The sequence below is a fragment of the Camellia sinensis genome, chromosome 3 (assembly GCF_055761805.1).
Source record: "Camellia sinensis isolate YWXY chromosome 3, ASM5576180v1, whole genome shotgun sequence".
NCBI classification, from domain to species: Eukaryota; Viridiplantae; Streptophyta; class Magnoliopsida; order Ericales; family Theaceae; genus Camellia; species Camellia sinensis.
In genome coordinates this window covers 33,817,546-33,833,527 of record NC_138963.1, presented here as the reverse complement: position 1 = coordinate 33,833,527, position 15,982 = coordinate 33,817,546, and the positions used below count along the sequence as shown (strand labels likewise).

The 15,982-nt window shown below is 37.4% G+C and overlaps 1 long non-coding RNA gene across 4 annotated transcripts; it reads left to right on the top strand.

Annotated features, from left to right (window-relative positions):
* Positions 1–397: 397 nt before the first annotated feature.
* On the top strand, positions 398–7,447 carry LOC145789412 (uncharacterized). 4 transcript variants are annotated; one of them, XR_014363737.1, is made up of 7 exons: positions 398–639; positions 726–875; positions 4,783–4,858; positions 4,974–5,051; positions 5,693–5,932; positions 6,020–6,141; positions 7,118–7,447. It is a non-coding gene; the product is annotated as an uncharacterized LOC145789412 (long non-coding RNA). The 4 variants fall into 4 exon arrangements; XR_014363736.1 differs by having other exon boundaries at positions 6,012–6,141; XR_014363739.1 differs by lacking the exon at positions 726–875 and having other exon boundaries at positions 416–639.
* The last annotated feature ends 8,535 nt before the right edge of the window (positions 7,448–15,982 follow it).

Genomic DNA, 15,982 nt, shown 5'->3' with positions numbered 1-15,982 from the left:
TAAAAAAAATGTATAATTAAGACCAATTTTGTTCTAAATTCAAATTTCTTCTTAATATTTGAAAGGGCAAATTACAAACACCCCCCTCGAGGTTTGGTGAAAATAAAAATTCCCCCCTGAGGTTTGAGAAATTACAAATTGCCCCCTGAGAGTCAAATTTTCATAACAAATTAGAAAAAATTAGGGGGGAATCTGTATGAAAATAAAAATCTCAGGGGGCAATTTGTTATGAAAATATAAACCTCAGGGGGTGGGATGTAATTTCTCAAACGTCAGGGGGGAATCTGTATTTTTACAAAACCTCGAGGGAGGTGTTTGTAATTTGCCCTATTTGGAACAAATCCTCCGAAATTTTACCTACATTCAAATTCCCTCCTAAAATTTGGCCTAAATTTCTACTCCCTCCCAACCAAAAAAAAAAAAATGAAGCAAAAACTAGCTGGAGAGAGAGACAGAGAGAGATGCGTTCGAGAGAGAAAGAGCGAAGACGAAGAAGAGAACACGAAGAGAAGATGGAGGGAAGAGGAGTCATTCGGAGCGACAGCTTTGCTTGCGACGGCCATTGCTCCATCCGGTCGATGAAGACCCACCCCTCCGGCCGGAGCTCTCGTACCTCTTCCTCGCACCGCCCAATTTCAGGTACATGTTCAGATATTACGGTTTTGAGTTATTATTTGAGGCTTTTCAATTTCAAAATTAGGGTTTAGGGTTTTTCAATTTCACAGGTCCCTCTCTGTCGGTCTTTCTCCTTCTCTGTCCATCTTAGTCTCTCTCTGTCGATCTCGGCCGCAAATCACAGGTTTCTCTCTCTTGGTCTTTATCCCTCTCTGTCGATCTCGGCCACAAATCACAGGCTTTTCTCTCTTTCTCTCTAGGTCTTTCTCACTCTCTGTCGATTTTTAGTAATTTATAGGGAAATTGTGATTTTTGCTTTTGGCTTAATTTGAAATTGACACTTTGAACAAATGAGTAAGGGCTTCAAGCTGATATGTGTACTCCCTAATGACTAAGCTTGTGGATTTGTATAAGGTTTTTTCACAAAACAGAACAAACTGAAAAGACTAAAATGCTTCGTTTAAGAAAATTACTCCTTTTTGTTAATGTAAATTGTAAATTGTGTAAATTACCACACCACCAACTCCACCTACCATCTCCACTACCACCCACCACCTCCACTACCATCCACTACCACCACTCACTTACCTCACCTACTCCCAAATCCTCTCCTATATAATAGCTTGTAATATACAAAATATAGACAACAATCTTGTAATCAACATCAATCAATAATACATACAATTTTTCTCTCTCTTTCAATTTATCTTACATGGTATCAGAGCTAAGTTAACAACCTAATCATTCTGCTTCACCGGCGGGCGGCAACCTCGCCTTGGCCGCCCGCCGGACCTCTACACATACCTTCATTCCGCTGCCACATTTCTTGCTGCCGTGAACCACCTCTTTCCCTCTCCCTCTCTCCTTCCGGCGACTTTTCCGACCCAACTCCAGCGGAGGAGAGGGGTTTCCGGTCTCTCTTCAACTTTCTCTCTCTAGAAATATTCAAAGAGTTACTTTAGGTGAAGGGATCTCAGCCTCCATTTCAGATTTCTCCAAAGTAAATGGAACATTCATCAAAGACCTCACGGATTTCTCAACTGGGCATCGATAAAACCCATTGCTCTGATCAATGGTGTCGTAAAGAATCTGAGCTTTCTTCATGTTCTTCTTCTCAACTTCCACCAATCCACCCTGAGCCAAGAGATCTTCAAACACCAATCCACACATGTAAATCCCATAACAAGGAGGGGTATTGTAGAGCGAATTGTTCTCAGCATGGATCTTGTAATCCAGCATCACTGGAGTAATTTCCTGAGCATTCCCAATCAAATCTTTCCTGATAATCACAATTGTAACCCCAGATGGACCAACGTTTTTCTGGGCACCCGCGTAGATCCGGCTTTGAGCAGAAATTGGAAGACATGTCGGCAATCAAAAGACTCTCTTTGTTATTGGGAATGGGGTGATTGATGATCTCTCTCTCCCTTCGGTTTACATCTCTCTTTCTCTCTTCGCCATTGTTGCCACAAGCTCCACCTCCCTCCCTCTCGGCATGCACACCCACACACTCCACACAGACACACGACTGCTACACAGGTTAACACACCCACACACCTACACACACCATTAACACTGATCTCTCTCTCTATCTGTGTTCCACCAAACACACCACAATTCTAAAATATTATCCCCACTCATCCATATCTGTGTTCCACCAAACACACCACAATTCTAAAATATTATCCCCACTTAAAATATTATCTCCACTCATCCACACCCCACTTTCCTTTGCTTTATTTTATTTTATTTTTCGTCATCAACCACCCCACACCAGCACTCACTTCCCTCTTTTATTTATTTGTTTTCCACCATTTTCCACGGAACGTGAGCCAGCTCTTTTCACTTACTTTTCCCTTACATTTTTTATTTTCCACCCATTTTTAATTTTCCACCCATTTAAAAAAAAAAAAAAAAAAAAAAAAACATTTCAAATTTGCACAACAACCCATATTTTATTTATCTCAGGGATCGCCTCGAGCACAATTTTACACAAAAAAAAAAAAAAAAAAAAAAAAAAAAAAAAAAAACAACAACAACAACAACAACAACAATCAACCAACCAAAACAGTGGCATTTTTTTCTTCTCTACTCTGCTGCCGGTCTTTTCTTCTTGCCTCCGTCCTGGACGGCCCTTGACCGTGCTGCCTCCGTATTTCCCACTCCACTGGGCACGATCACTACTCCCTGCTCCTCCACTGCAGCATATGGCGGCCCTCCAAATCGGAACATTACGGTGGCCTTCCGCTTCAGCTCCTTGTTTTCTGCCCTTAGCACGCTTATCTCTGCTCGCGCATCCTTATACATGCGTTGGAGCAGAGCCAGCTGGGCGTTTAATTGCTGCACCTCATTTGTCCTACTCTGCAGCCGGTGCGACAAGTTTGTGACCGCCGTCATGGACTCCACACATGCCTTCAAAGTATACTGATTCGCCTCCACATCCGTTTGCACTGCCATTTTTTGCTCCACCGACTGCATCGGAAAGTTCAACGGAGCAAACCCAGTGGTGTTTGGTTGCGGTTCACGGGACACCGCACCCGTTATCTCTCTTGTTGACTCGTTGAGGTCGGGAAAGAGAGTCAGCAGACCACGGGACGACGAAGCCATTTTCTCTCGCAACAGAGTGTTACAGACTCTCTCTCTCAGCACAACAGTGTTACAGCCTCTCTCTCTCAGCACAACGAAGAGTTTTACAGAGGATTTCGCAGGTTTTTTGCTTCTGCCTCGGACTCAGGCTCTGTCTTGGTTAAATAGCCGAGGCAGCCACGCGCATTGCGCGCCTCTGACGCCAGACAAACGGGCACGCCAGCCAAGGCACTCACGTGCCTCGCCATCATATCTGGCACGTCTTTTGATGAATCGGGCACGCCTTTTGATGGCACGCCTTTTGAGGGTGCGGGCACACCTTTTGAGGGCACGACTTTTGAGGGCTCGATATCTACATCCATGTATATTTTTTGGGCAGCCTATATACACCCTCATACAGTGTCTTCTACACCGGTCAGCTTTATCAATCCCTTTTCAACCTCAAATAGGTTTCTATCTTCACACCTATTTGAGTTTGAGGGGGGGTTATACACAGTATCATGTATAAGTCATCATGTATAAGTCGCCCATGGCGCACTCCCTAAGTCACCCCCTTGGTGCACCACCACAATTTTCTACAACGGTCTGACACGACCACACAGTGTCTGCTACAACGGTCCGACATGACCCCGTAAACTGTCCCGACATTTGATTCCGGTCAGCTTCTACAACGGTCCGACATGACCCCATAAACTGTCTTCTACATCGGTCCGACATGACCTCGTAAACTGTCCTGCTACAACGGTCCGACATGACCCCGTAAACTGTCTTCTACACCGGTCCGACATGACCCCGTAAACTGTCCTGCTACATCGGTCCGACATGACCCCGTAAACTGTCTTCTACATCGGTCCGACATGACCCCATAAACTGTCTTCTACATCGGTCTGACACGACCACACAGTGTCTGCTACAACGGTCCGACATGACCCCGTAAACTGTCTGCTACAACGGTCCGACATGACCCCATAAACTGTCTGCTACATCGGTCTGACACGACCATACCGTGTCTCCTATCCTGTTTTATTTATCAGTTTATTTTTCTGTTTTGTGACTCTCTCCAAACTCAAGTTGGCTAGTGCCTATCCTCCTTGAGTTTGAGGGGGGCTGTTAATGTAAATTGTAAATTGTGTAAATTACCACACCACCAACTCCACCTACCATCTCCACTACCACCCACCACCTCCACTACCATCCACTACCACCACTCACTTACCTCACCTACTCCCAAATCCTCTCCTATATAATAGCTTGTAATATACAAAATATAGACAACAATCTTGTAATCAACATCAATCAATAATACATACAATTTTTCTCTCTCTTTCAATTTATCTTACACTTTTAATGTTATCTTGTAAACTTTTTTTAGAGCTTTATTTGGTATGGATCGGACAATTATTTGTTATGTTGGATGAGGCAGTTTGTAATGGTGGTTTCTAGGTTTGGTTCTATGGATCCATTGTTGAACTTTTTGAAGGCATACATACTGTTGTAATTATTGAAGTTATAGCTACTTGGTATTTTTTTTTTTTTTTTTTTTTTTGTTTCTTTGAGATTCATATGTTTGTGGAATTGTAGGGAGTGGCTGATTGAGGCTGTCTAGTCTTTTGCCTACTAGTGAGGGTAGTTGGGTTACTGTTGCAAGGGCATTGAGGTATTTTTATCTGATTATTTTATAGTTCATACTTCTTGAGTTTTGCCTGTCCTCTTGTTGTGGAAATTGGATGAGTGATTCATCTCACAATCACTCTGTCAATCTACTTGTGTAGCATCTTTCACACATGGAAGCATTGTGGCGGTGCTCTGATGTGAAAATTGATAAAGCACAGCCAGCCATTAAAATCAGGGTATATGGATGCTTTTACTGAGTATGAGTGGCGTAATACATGAGTTTGAGTTTAGATTACTTATTATAGTTGGAGTTCTGGGGAGAATAAGTAGGAATATGGATTTTTCTAAAATTGAAAATGAAAATAAGGCAAGGATGGAAGGGTGTTAACTCAATAGAACAGGAAGGCTCACACTTCCAGGTCTTTTGAAACCTCATTAATAGTACTGAATATTCGCAAGTACTAAAGTTTTGAAAGGTTAAGTTTATCCGTTATAAATACAAGTCAAAATCACATATATCCTTTAGTGATGAGTCGAATCTCTTTGATGTAAAATTTTGTGTTTGAACGTGTTAACTAACAAACTTAATAGGTAACTAAAAGTTTTTAGATTTAAGCATTTAATGGGGTTGCCAAACAATCCCGTAGTCCCATCTCTTTTTGTTTCTTTATCTCCTAATAGATTCTCTTTTTTTCTATTCATGTAGTCCAGCATCAACTCATCAAGAAAACCCTTAATCTCTTTTCTGATATAATGATCTGGGTGGAATTTATTTATTTATTTTTCATTTGCTGCCAGTGATACCTGCATAGATTCATATGTTTGTATATAATGATTGGTTGTGATGAGAGTGAATTTGTATTGTTCTGTTCTGCAGCTAGGGACAAAGCTATGGTTGTCAACTTAGAGTTTATAAAGGCTATAGTTACAGCTGAAGAAGTGCTGTTGCTTGATCCTCTCTGCCAGGAGGTTCTTCCGTTTGTGGATCTGCTGCGGCAACAACTTCCTCATAAAAGCGTGTCCAAAAGTTAAGGAAGGGGTCAAATGGATGTACAAGATAATGAAATGCAATTATCATCTAGGGGACAATGGTTATCCGTTCCTAAAGCTGTTGAAGGTTTGTAGTGTGACCTCCCATTTGAGTTTCAAGTTGTTGAGATTGCATTGAAGGTTGTCTGTACATATTTGGACTCTAGTGTAGCAGACCTTGAGAGAAATGCTTACCCTGTATTGGATGAACTGGTGAGGAATGTTAGCACCAAGAATCTTGAGCACGTGAGGAGTTTGAAAAGCAATCTGGCCAGTTTACTTGTACGGGTACAAAAGGTATACATTATTGATTTCTTTTTTCTACTAGTTACAACAGATTACTTCATGGTGTTGGTGCACTTGCTAGTTATTTATTTATTTTTGTTTTATCAACTTTGATGTGGAAAACTTATACATGAGAAAAGAGGAAAGCCCATGTATATCCAGTAGTCTATTTTAAATTGTGTATCTTCTTTGCATGAAGTGTGAAACCAGGTTGGAGTGTAGATGTCAGTCGTCGGCTAAATTGGCGGCAATTGGGTCTTGTTGCATTCATTTTCCCTCTTTTGTTTATCTGCATGTAAAGAATTTATGGATGTGTTTGGTGTATCCTTCTAGTGGCTATTTGGTAAGATGAATGTCCATTGAAGTAGAACAGCGTGTTGAGATAATTTAGAAACTGGTTTGTACAACTTTTGTGCTGTTGGATGCTAATATCTAGTGGGAAATTTAGGGCTTCTAATGGTTCAAGGCTAATTGCACTCTCATACACTTTTTGTGCTCTAGTCTTGTAATTTAGTGGCATGCTTCATAATACATGTCAATTGTCATAGATTTCAGCACCCCCTTGTGGTGCCATTCCATGCAGGAGCTGTTAAATATACTGCAGAAAACTCTATTGAACTGTGCATGTATGAACATAGCAAAGAGTTCAGACATGGGTTTCTTTTGGCGGGATATGCTCTGATTCCCACAAGTAGTTTGCACATCTATCAAAATTGTGCAATAAATGCAACCGAAGGATCATCAATCATCATAAAATTGTGAAGGTGTAGCTAAAGTCCCTCAATTTTAATTGAGGCCTATTTCTTGTCATTATTGTCAATTGAGTCATTTCCTTGCATAGTTCAAATTAAGGAGGCATCTACTGATGGTGTTTTGGTTGCTTTTATACTAAATGTATATTGAGGTTGTTACATGTGATTGATTCTATGCCTTTTCATTTATTTGTTGTATTACTTTTAATGTGGAGCAAATGGTTGTTTGGTGTTAGGTGCGTGATGAAATTGAACATCTTTTAGATGACAATGAAGACATGGCACATTTATACTTAACAAGGAAATGGATTCAGAGTCAGCAATTTGAGGCTTAGTTAGCAGGTACAGCTTCTAACAACATTGTCAGTGCTAGACATCAACTTCGCCATCTTAGTTCTAATAGGAGCGGAAGTTTATTGTTGAGCAACCATTTTTGTACTCGACTAATTTCACAATACAAAATTAGACTACAACCATGAGAACACACATTCAAGTCAGAAACCATTTTGTTCCTCCCCTGTTTCTCTGATCTCTACTAATATGAATGAACCACTTTGATTATTTTCTTTCTTTTGTTTCGATTGCTAGATTTTTATAAATTAGTTTATAATATTTCATTTCCTCTTGCTGCAGTTCATCAATTTTGGTTGCAAGTGGTGTCTTGATATGACTGGATGGCAAGTGGTGTGTTGGTATGACTAGATGGCAAGTGGTGTCTTGATATGAATTGCATCATGTGGACAACAAACATTAGTTTGTAAATTGTCCACAAATGTTAAGCTCGAAACTTGTGTTCTTAGTAGGTGGTCATTATTATGTACATGGTTCCTTTGTCATGTCTTATGTTTGCTAGGTATATACTATGTTTGCTAGGATGTGTGATCCTTTTATTTGGTTTTAGTTTTTAGAAATTATTATCTTTTTTTATTTTTTATTTTTTTTCATTGATGCTTGTGACTATCAATAGTAACTTGGGTTATTTGCTCTCAAGGAATCATAAAACACACCGAGTCATTCAATGTCTCTCAACTACCAAAGCTTAAATTTTGTAGTAATCAGTGTCTTTATATTGTCGGAACTTATGTTTACAAACAAATGTTTCTTTGAGTGTTAAGTTCATGCATAGTTGATGGAATTGAACTTAAAACATAGGAAACCCAATTCAAATAGTTGAAATGATGATGATGATTTTCAATTGTGTAAAGAGATATTCCTTCCCCACATGTTTTTATTGATCCAAAGAAGACTCGCGCATCTAGGGAAGTGTTAAAACAATTCATGGACCACTCTCTAATCTTAGAATTGGAATCATTGGTGATTACAAAAATTTCTTTTTCCAGAGTCCAACCTATTACTTTCATGGCTAGCCTTTCCAAGAACTTAAGTGGCTGGAGATAATGGCTAAAAACCAATAGTTTCTCACCACTTGATTTGCACAAGTCTAACAGATTAAGGAAGAATTTTGCCTTCAGTCCTATAAGGGTCAAGTCTTTTTCATTCTTTTGAGACTTTTCTTTTGTTGACTATTTTAATTCAATATATGCTTGCTTGTGTCATGAAACTAGCTTATGCAAATCAGATGTATCTAATGCTCTACAAGATTTACCTATATGTGAGTTGTAGGTGAAATTGGTTATTGTTTACTGAGTGCATATCATGTCAATGTGGAGTGATATTGTAGAACATTTGATCACAAATCAATTGTGCGATTGAATGAAAATCAATATAAGTAGTTGACAATTTCATAACCAATTGATTGGAAGTAAAATTATAAGTCATTTTATCACCAATCAATTATGCAATTGAATGAGAATGAATCTAATAGATACTTGACAATTTCACATGCGAAGATTATTTACAATAGTTTCACTTGCACGTGTCGCAACATATATTCTTTTGCATTTTAATCAATCTGGATTGACATGCAAATATCATCAAGCTAGACATATATAGTTGGTACCAAAATATCATATACATAGATTGACATCCAAAATTAATTTACAATTTGGACATATATCAACTTGTACATAGACAGATTAGCAAAATCAAATTTACATAATCCAAATAGAAATCATCCCAGTGTACATTCATCCACACATAAAAACCATCCAAATTATATCAACCAAATATTGTGTAGAAACCAATTTTAAATCGTACATTAGGCTAATTGTTTAAAAAAAAAAATGCCACATTGTGTTTAGAGGCTCAACCATTCGTGTCCATTTCTCCTTACTATAGGAACCTCACATGTAAATTACTAGAAATCAAAGGAGACTGACATAGAGATTTACAAAAAAAGAAAAAAGAAAAAAAAGGAGATGAATTTATAGAATTGCCCACAAAAAGAAAATAGGGAATGCTTCCAAGCATAATGATCTTAAGATAGAGTCGAATATCCCAATGCCAACTACTAGAAGAGTTTGAACAGAATCCTCTATAATTGACACCACTATATATTTATAGAATCCTCTATAATTGACACCGCTAATGATCTTAAAATAGAAATCATACAAGTGTATGTTGATGTTTGTGTATAAATATTTATAAATTCAATTAGCATTAAATAATTATGTAAATTTATGTGAGAAATTCGTCATAATTTAAATGACTTTTATCCTACAAACTCAATTATAATTGGATTCAAATGGATTAGAGAAATGGTACCACCTCTTACACCAACACCACCAAATTATGAAAATGGCTTGTAAATAATATATACTTTGCAAAAAAAATATAAAAATTCTCATTTAGAATTATCTTGAAAATATGAAGAATGGGTATGTCGAAAAACATGTCATACCTGTACCGGGTAGTTACTGAATTATAAAAAAAAATTCACTCAATTTTAAAATTACAATTAGTTAATCAAGTCTATTGAAATTAATTAGGGTAATAAACTAATTACACACTACAAGAAATTGCACATTTGGAAACTAATTTTTTAGTCGTTAAAAATCATTTTTAGTCGATGAATGTAATTCCCAATTAAATTATTTAGTCACCCAGTTGGTCGTTGACTAATTTTCGGGAAAATTATTGGCGACTAAAATTATTTTAGTAGCCAATGAATACCATTCGACCACTAATAATTTAGTCGCCATAAATTTTTCTATAAATTTAGTTTGAACTTTTATCGACTAAATTTTTAGTCGTAGATAAATTATATCACTACTACGTTTTATTTACTGATTAAAATATATAGTTGCCAAATCTTTTTTCCATTATCAGCGACAAATTAATTTTGTAGCCAAACATCTAATTGATTCCTTTAGCTGGCAACCAAACTTTTTTGTAGGCAAAAGATTGTACCTTTTTTGGTGACTAAATGTTTAGTCATAAAAAATATCGACGGCTTTTTTGATGACCAAATTTTTTGTATGCAAAAACTTCAAATTTTTTGGGCTACTAAATATTTATGCACCAGATAAAATTTATTTTTCATCTTATTTTTTTTTTTTACTACAAACTATTTAGGCACCAAAAATATTTTCTTTCTTTTGGCTACCAAATATTTAATCGCGAAAAAGCCTTGATTTCTTTTTGGCTACTAAATGTTTAATTGTCAAAAACTTTCTTTAGTGTTTTTTTTTTTATACATTAATTTCGCCACAATCTATATTTATTCTGTGCAACCTGTACCTTGTATATAAAGAAAATAATAACTATCCAAGAAAATTTAACTTTTAACGTCAAATTTGAAATATAATAGAAATTCCAAACGCATCAAGCATAATCCAACTTTAAATAATAATTCTATACAAAATAGAGGATTATACAAAAATCATGTCTTCCGTACACAAAAAAAGAAATATCCACAATACCATGTCAAATGGTAATCTATATCATGCCAAAAGTAATATGTTCTATGCCAAAAGCAATTTGTACCACGCCAATAGTTATCTGTACGAATAATAGTAATCCAAAAAAAAAAAACAAAGGACAACATAATAACGAATTATAAAAAAAACAATGTCCTCCGCACATAAATAAGGAATATCCACTTTTCCACGCCAAAAACTATCTGTAAAAATAAAATTAACCATTAGTATTGATTGAATAACGTCATCATTTCAAATAATAAAAAAAAATTATATAAAACTCGAATGTATATAATCTTTTCAAAATTGTATAATTATAGTCGTAATCATATGTTGCATGTCCGGACAAGTTTCTCCCAAGTCTTCCCCTCCCGAAATGTAATTTTTCAGTTAAGTTTAAGGCATTTTCAGCTCTAACTCCCAACCTATGTGTCCTACTCACAGGCCGTATGTCCCCATATGTTCTATTAGGCACGAGGAAGCTACCCGCGCAATCCCCAGAGTGGTTCAAGATTGTTTTGCATTTTCGGCTCCCCAATGCACTTTTTCGACTAAGTTTAAGGCGTTTTTTTACTCTAACTCTCAACATACGTGTCCTAATTACATCCCATATGTCCCAACAGGTCGTACTTGTCACGAGCAAGCTGCCGGTGACATCCATAGAGTGGTTTAGGCATTGTTTTGTATTTTTGCCCCCCTATGCCTTTTTTCAACTAACTTTAAAGCGTTTTCAACTCTAACCCCCAACCTATGTGTCCTAATTACATGTTATCTATCCCCACAAGTTGTATTTATCACAAGCAAGCTTCCTGTGACATCCCCAGAGTGGTTCGCACGCTGTTTCGCATTTTTGCCCATCAGGCGCCCTTTTTTTGATGAAGTTTACATATTTTACTCTAACCTCCAACCGACGTGTCCTAATTACATGTCTTTTGTTCCCACAGGTCGTATTTGTCACGATCAATCTTCTCGTGACATCCCCAGAGTGGTTTAGGGGCTGTTTCACATTTTCACCCCCGAACGCCCTTTTTCGTCAAAGTTTAAGGAGTATTTTACTAACTTTCAACCTACATGTCCTAATTACATGCCGTTTGTCTCCATAGGCGTATTTTATTGTATAAACCAACCTTAACGAAGTAAAAATATGAAATTGTATCACAAAAAATGGATGATTATTATTGAAATTATATTTGTCGTCCATTATTTTAAAACAAATATGTGAGAGAGAAAAGGTTCCATCTTGGATGTCAATAACCCATTCCAACTATTTCTAGCCTTAAAAAAAGAATATTGGATCAAACTCATCAAAATGAAGAATAATTAAAAAGTAATACGAATGACAGTTGAAAGAAAAAAGAAGTTATTTGCAAAAAAATTATGCAAGGTTCCATGAGAATCAACAAAGTTGCATTTTGTAACATCCGTGACAAGAAGCTTCATGTCTTTTACCGAAGAAAAAACTACTTGAGAGTCAATATGAAGTTATACTAACTTGAATAAATCCAAAACCTTTGCAGTGTCCTGTCTCAGAGTCAGTAGGCAGTTGCACAAGCTCCACGGGCCCAAAAGCTTCAAAAATCTGACAAGTCCCCATGAAGGACACCAATTTGTTATACAAGAAGTTACCTTGTACACTAAATTAATAGATTAGTATTCAAAAGTCACTACGGTGAAGGACAAAAAATCCAGTAGGATACAAACCCATTGAAATTCCCTTACTAGTAGAATCTATACGCAATAAAAGTGCAAGGTAGGTCTGAGCAAAAAAACCACAAACGAGACCGATCCAAACCAAACCACACAGTTTGGTTTGGTTTTCTCAATGCACGGTACGGTCATAGTTCTTAAAATAGGCAAACCGTATTTTATGGTTCAGTCTGTCATTTTATAGTCATGGTTCCAATTTGGAATCAAACTGATCCGTTTAGCTATGTACACATAAATATTATATAATTTGTTACTTATAGTACACTCAAGCACCTTGTTAGTATCCCATATATATTCATAAGTTGTTAATCCTACTCTTTTTTTTTTTTGATCAACAACAAAATTAATCGATAAGTCAAAAAGAGAGTCGAGGATAAATCAAAATTAATCCTCCTTTTACAAATGTGCTCTTGTATAATTGTAGAACTAGTTCTAAACAATTATTTGTTTGTAAAATGATGGCATATTATTTAATGTTTGACCATGTTGTGATCATATTGTGAACGATGACAAGGTTTATAAAAATTGTGGTTCCAAATTGAACCAAACCGTGTTTTCATAGTTCAGTTTGATTCCAAGATTTTCATGGTTTGTTTGGTTCCAAATTTCATGGAACTGTAGGTTGTTGTGGTTTGGTCTTGGTTTACTTCAAAACCGGTCCAATCCGAGTTCTGAAAAGTACAAAATAGATACTTATCCCATGGTTGCAAAAATGAGGTTTACATATTACAAAACGATCAAGCAGAACGACGAGCTCAAGCACCAGAAAATACAACTTCTGAACACACGTTCTTGGGGAAGAATACAAATGTACAGAAAAGCAAGATTGAGCATTCCCGAGAGTTGATGTGACAAAAAAAATGACTGCCTCAAAGCAACAAAAAGGTGTCTACTAAATCTTAAACTCTCCAATGTCACCTTGGCTAAAGCTATCATCAACTACAAGCTTAGCAGCTATGATTAGCAGCTCCAAATCAGCAGCTATGATTGGCAACTCCAAATTAGAAATTATGACTACTCATTGCCACAACCAGTGAGTAGTCCCCTTCAATACTTAATCCTTCCCAACACAGTTCATCTCTATTAAAAGAAAAGCCCCTCAACATGAAAAGGACAACCAAAACCTGTTAAAGTCTGGACTCTGATAATATCATTTTCCCCACTTCCAACGGTGACAAACTCTCACCCAAACAATGACTTCCTGCCAACAAACCTCAAACCAAAGGCAAAGCAACAGGATCCCCTTTGACCTTCATGGTCCTCACATAGTAGTCTATCAAAGCTTGGCAAAGCTAGAAAACCTCGACTGGGAAAAGACGGAGCACGCTGGTGCATAGTGCTGACTAATCACATATACGCCACAACTCCTATACCACATCTCCCAGGCAGCACCACACTGGTATCATACTACCCAGATAGTTCCCCACAAGCATACTACAACTCCGACAACCACTTCCTAGCAATCCTGCAGTATCTCATGCACATCATAGACAAATGGCACTTCTCTCCCCAGCCACCAACGCCATTGATTTATTACCAGCACTTGGCAAGCACTCCTATCATTCTCAGCATGACAAGCTCAATTTACCTTTGAGAATAGTTTTGTTCAATTGTTCTATGTGTCAAGTCTGCATGAAACTATGAGGCATGGAAATTTGCCTTCTATGGCTAGGGAAATTGGAGGCCAAATAGTATGAAGCAAGCATCATAGAGGACAAAAGACCTCTCACCGTAGTGGTGGGCAGAGATGGACCGACAAAGGGGCTAGTAGGGACAGTGTCAACCCAAACCAAAAAACTCATTAAATATTATAATATGGCCCATGTCCACGTTCATGCTCATGCTTCTTAGCTAACAGTGATGGTAACTCAAAAAAAAAGTCTGCAGCACTGAGCATCGTTGCCCTAGCTCCTTATGGTACCCTCCATACATTGTTTACCCATTTTTAAAGCTCTACCTTCTTCGGCAACGACAAACCCGTTCTGCTAAACTTACCCACTTGACAATTCCATATGAAAGACATTGTACACTTACAAGATCCCTCATCCACCTTTACTCATATTCTGTCATCTGCTGCCCTTTCTTTACCCTCCCAAGAAGATTTTTGGCAGCCCGTCCTTCAACTTCTAACCTCCCCACTGAACTCCTTGAGCATTTCCCCCACCGCAAGCCAACCACCTCCACCTACATCTCTGGATTCTTAAGCAAACTCTACCTCCCTTTCTTAATAAATGGCCACTTCCAAATATTTCCCTAACATTACTGACAAGGCTTCGGCAAATGATGCATCTGTCGTCCATTACAGGCCACCAGAATGTCCGGAACACTGACCCATCTACAACTCCCTGTGAGGCATCACACATCATCTAGTACAACCATCACAACTCAACCTGTGTTATCTTTACAAAGCAGCTTGCTTGACTATTGTTGTCTTCGAGAACATAGATGGTATTCCCCTGGTCTTTGAAGATACTCTGTCTTACCGCGGAAATACAGTACATTACTATATTTTTACGTCATCTGTTAATAAGCACTCACCATTAGTTCTGCTTCTAAGAGCTCATTTTTTTCTTTCATTTTTGAGGTTTATTTATTTAATTTCCTATCCATCACACATGGCATTTTCCAGCAAATCTTACACCTTCTTCCTCCTTTAATAGCAATGGTAATATTTAAACAAGCAAAAATGGAAAACATTTAGTAGTGGAAGTTATATTACCTGTTTAAGCTAAAATTCTGTAATGTTGAAGTGTAAATTTCCCACATACAGTTTTCTATCAACTGCACCATAGGATCCCACGACTGAACCACCACCAGAAGCATTAGTTTGAACAAGGTTCTTTTCAGCTTCTGATGGTTTAACCATTACAGGTAGTCCGAAAAGTAGGTGGCCAGAGAGAGCTATAGCCATTGGCACAAACATTGCAATCATAAAATTCAATATACTTGTAGTATCACCCAAGGACTCACAATAAGTTTGCCAGAACATATGAGACAAAAATACAATTATAACTTACAAAGCATGTATCTACAGAAGGAAGGAAATCAAAAACTCTTTAAAGTGCATATATGCCGAGCTGAATTTCTTCTCTCGTATCTAAACCTCACAAAACACAACATGTCAGCTAATCATGATAAAATACAAATTGAGATAATCAAACATGTCAGTGATTCACAAAAAAAAAAAAATAATAATAATTAAAAGACTCAGACAGAATAGAAGGACAAAAACCAAGGGTTACAGCTACCCAAAAAAATCACATTAGGTCAATAAAATAAGGTAACTTTGTCAGGCCAGATTAATAAGTCCGCAAAGCATGATAGCAGTTAACATTTTCGTACAAATTTCCTTCGTAATGGTCTGGAAGAATTTAAGGACATAACCTCCAGAGTTGGGATATAGAAGCATGCAAAACACCAAGTACTACCTTCTAACCACATAGGCAAATTAAAGAGTTCAACCAACTTCTTTATCAATCAACCAAAAAGGTAAAATCAACTTAAATCAACTAAACTAGATAAATTCCTAGGGAGTTTTTTCTCCAACCAGGAAAGGATTATATCAATCAACATAAT